Genomic DNA, 3,106 nt, shown 5'->3' on the forward strand with positions numbered 1-3,106 from the left:
ACAGCAGGCATGTGTATATTTCTTTTTTGGCATTTCACAAACAAGTTTTTTTAAGTTTAGGTAAATATGTCCAAAATAACCTGAAATATATTGAAATGTATTAAGTGTAGTAATCCTTTAGGGGATCAAACATCTCTCTGAATGGCCATAGAAATAATACAACTTTATAGGTTTTCTTTTGAGCTGATGAAGAAGAAAACAGCCTTAATGCCTCAGAATAGAAAAAATATGTAACTGACATTACTATTTAATTATTAACAAAGGCAGGAACAAGCATAAAAATGATGTTATGTAATTTACCCTCAACAGTATTTAAGAATAAACACTTAGAGACTCTAGCATTGCTTCATTTTGGATTGTTGTTTATCACTTATTTGTAACTGGTTTGTACCACATAAAGTGTATTAACTTTTAAGTTATAGTGACAGTTTTACAAGTTACACTTCATATATTGTTCAAATGTTGGAAACAGATTACTCAACTCAATTCTTTTACATTTAAACAACAGTAGGTTTCAAGGCAGTATCTGTCAAATTGCCTATGCAGACCAAAAACTCTGGGAGAGTCTGGCAACAAAATAGAAACAGAAAAAAAAGGTCAACCTATATGAAGGAAGAGACATTGCTATTTGTAATTAGGGAACCAGACTGCAATTGAAGAAATTGTTGAGAATTTGAAAGATGGGTACCTCATCCATGTAAGCCCCCTTTTGAGCCTTGTTCTGCAACAAAACCATAGCAGAACATTTCACTTGGTGCATTCTTATCATGTTTATCTATTGCCATAGAATATCTTCCTGAAAACACTACCACTGTTACACTGGCACTTAACCAAGAGCTTACACATCTAGGAAAGAAATTGAAATAAAAATTTGGCACCCCACAATCACTTCAGCTAAGCAGAAAACACTTATTATTTACTCAGATTCTTTAAAGTACCTGAACAACAACAAATGGTAAATACTGTTCACAGATTCCATCATATTTTCTTTATTAAAAAAAGTGATTTTGTAAATTCAGTTATCCTTTACAAACACTATTTTCTAACAAAATGTGACGGAAAATTTTAGTACATCGCCATATTATAATTCCTGCTGTTTATATAAAGCTCCTACAATATTGCCCCAACAAAGAAGCACTAAATGTGTCAAGAGGTCAAGCCAAAAACTGCTTCTGTTGAGAGTATTTTGGCCACAGAGGTAAGACTGAAAGCAATGCTTAACAGTTTACCTGAACATTAGTCCTGCTAGTGAAGCTCTAAGAACACTTAATGTTGTATCATATTCATGTGTCAGATCTGAATTTCTGGAAGCACAGTAATAAAGACATTTCAGTATCAAATGTCCTTCTTTGACATCCATGAAATCAGGCTGATTCTCTTTTGTTTGCGTGGACAGTGTTTTTTCCCAGGGTTTTTGAAAAGTTAGTGTTTGACAACACTGATAATGTGGTAATGGGCATGCAATGCTTGGCAATGCACTGAGACACAGAGAGCATAGTCTGACCATAGTGGGTCACTCACAACTATATACCTACATGAGACTATTCAAGTCATTAAAACAGAACGTTCAGGAGAAATTTTGTCCAAAGACACAGACTGAAAACATGAGCATTGCTAATAGTTTTAGCTTTGTCAAAACACTTAACTGGTGTCAGTAACGGGAGCGTCAGATGTTGGCTTCTACCGTGCAAGGAAAGATTGTTCCCTATTATCACTATTTAGAAAGGCGAAACTAACGAAGCCGGGGGAGTCAGTCGGCTTGTCTCCCTCGCTCACCTACGAGTCAAAACCCGATCGCTCGGGAGCGGGGGCAAACAGCGATGGCCGCTCGGCCAGGACTCTCCAGCTACGGCAGCTGAGTGCAAGCGGCCGGAGGAGCGCAAGGGAAGGACGCTGGCAGCTCGCCCGTCCGTCCGTGGGCGCAGGCAGCGCCCGGGGCTCCGGGCCGGCTCGGCACGGCAGCGCAGCCCGCACGGGGAGGCACCTGCGAGGCGCAGCGGGATCCCTCCGCCCGGAGGAGAGGGTGGGAAACCTGCCCTGAGCGCCCAGCCTGGGGCCGTGCGGGACCTCCCGGCCCGGGGGCCAGAGCGGCGGGAAGCGCTTTGCTCCTGCCGCGGGCAGCGCTGCGGCCGAGGCTGTGCGGCGGAGCGCGGGACACCGCGTGTGCGGGACACCGCGTGTGCGGGACACCCCGTGTGCGGGACACCGCGTGTGCGGGACACCGCGTGTGCGGGACACCCCGTGTGCGGGACACCCCGTGTGCGGGACACCGCGTGTGCGGGACACCCCGTGTGCGGGACACTCCGTGTGCGGGACACCGCGTGTGCGGGACACCCCGTGTGCGGGACACCCCGTGTGCGGGACACCGCGTGTGCGGGACACCCGGGGCATCCCTGCGCGGGGCGGGGGACTCGTGCCGGCTGCCCGCCGTCACCGAGTTTCTTCGCCCGTTCGCCCGCCGTGCCTCTTTCGGGAAAGTTGTAGCTCTCCCCGCCACCAGAAGCCCTGGCAGCGCCGGGACGATTGAAGCCTCCCGCCTCGACAGCCCGTGCCCCAGAGGCAGGAGGCGATTTGCATGCGGACTTGTCGCTGGTAGTAGCCACTGCCCGTCAAGCCTGACGGACAAACGCCCCCCTCTTTCCGCCCCCCCGTCCCGGAAAGCCCCTCCCTCGCCCCCTCCCTCGCCGGCACCTCCTGCCGCCTGTCAGTCGGAGCGGAGCGCGGCGCGGGCAGCGGCGGCGGCGCGGCAACGGCAGAGAGCGGGCGGGAGAGGGAGAGAGAGAGCGAGGAGCCAAGCTCTCCCCTCCCTCTCTCCCTCCCTCCCTCTCTTCCTTCCTCCTCTCTCCCTCCCTCCCTCCCTCCCTCGCTCCTTCCCCTGCTCCCTCCCTCCGCTCTTTCTGCTTCTCTCTCCCCTCATTCTCGCTTTCCGTCTCACCCACCCCGATCTCCGTTTCTCTTCCCCTCTTCCTCCGTCACGCGCGCACACACTCTTTCCCTTCTCCTTGTTTTTCTGTCATTTGACTTTGCATCTCGAGGCGGCCACCGGCTTCTCTATGAATCCCGTCTGTTGATCTGTCACCCTCCCTCCACCCCCGTCCCCTCCCAG

The 3,106-nt window shown here is 50.4% G+C and overlaps 1 protein-coding gene across 3 annotated transcripts in view; it reads left to right on the forward strand.

Annotated features, from left to right (window-relative positions):
- Positions 1–2,690: 2,690 nt before the first annotated feature.
- The window catches only part of ZFPM2 (zinc finger protein, FOG family member 2), a 303,099-nt gene continuing 302,683 nt past the window's right edge, over positions 2,691–3,106 (forward strand). For 2 of the 3 annotated variants that reach the window (XM_085053393.1, XM_085053397.1), the window contains exon 1: positions 2,692–3,106. This exon is cut by the window's right edge and continues 86 nt beyond it. The gene's annotated coding sequence lies outside the window, so the exon portion shown is untranslated. The other variant, XM_085053395.1, reaches the window with a different exon arrangement.

This window comes from Lichenostomus cassidix, chromosome 2 (genome assembly GCF_008360975.1).
Source record: "Lichenostomus cassidix isolate B80296 chromosome 2, HeHo_3.0, whole genome shotgun sequence".
Taxonomy (NCBI): Eukaryota; Metazoa; Chordata; class Aves; order Passeriformes; family Meliphagidae; genus Lichenostomus; species Lichenostomus cassidix.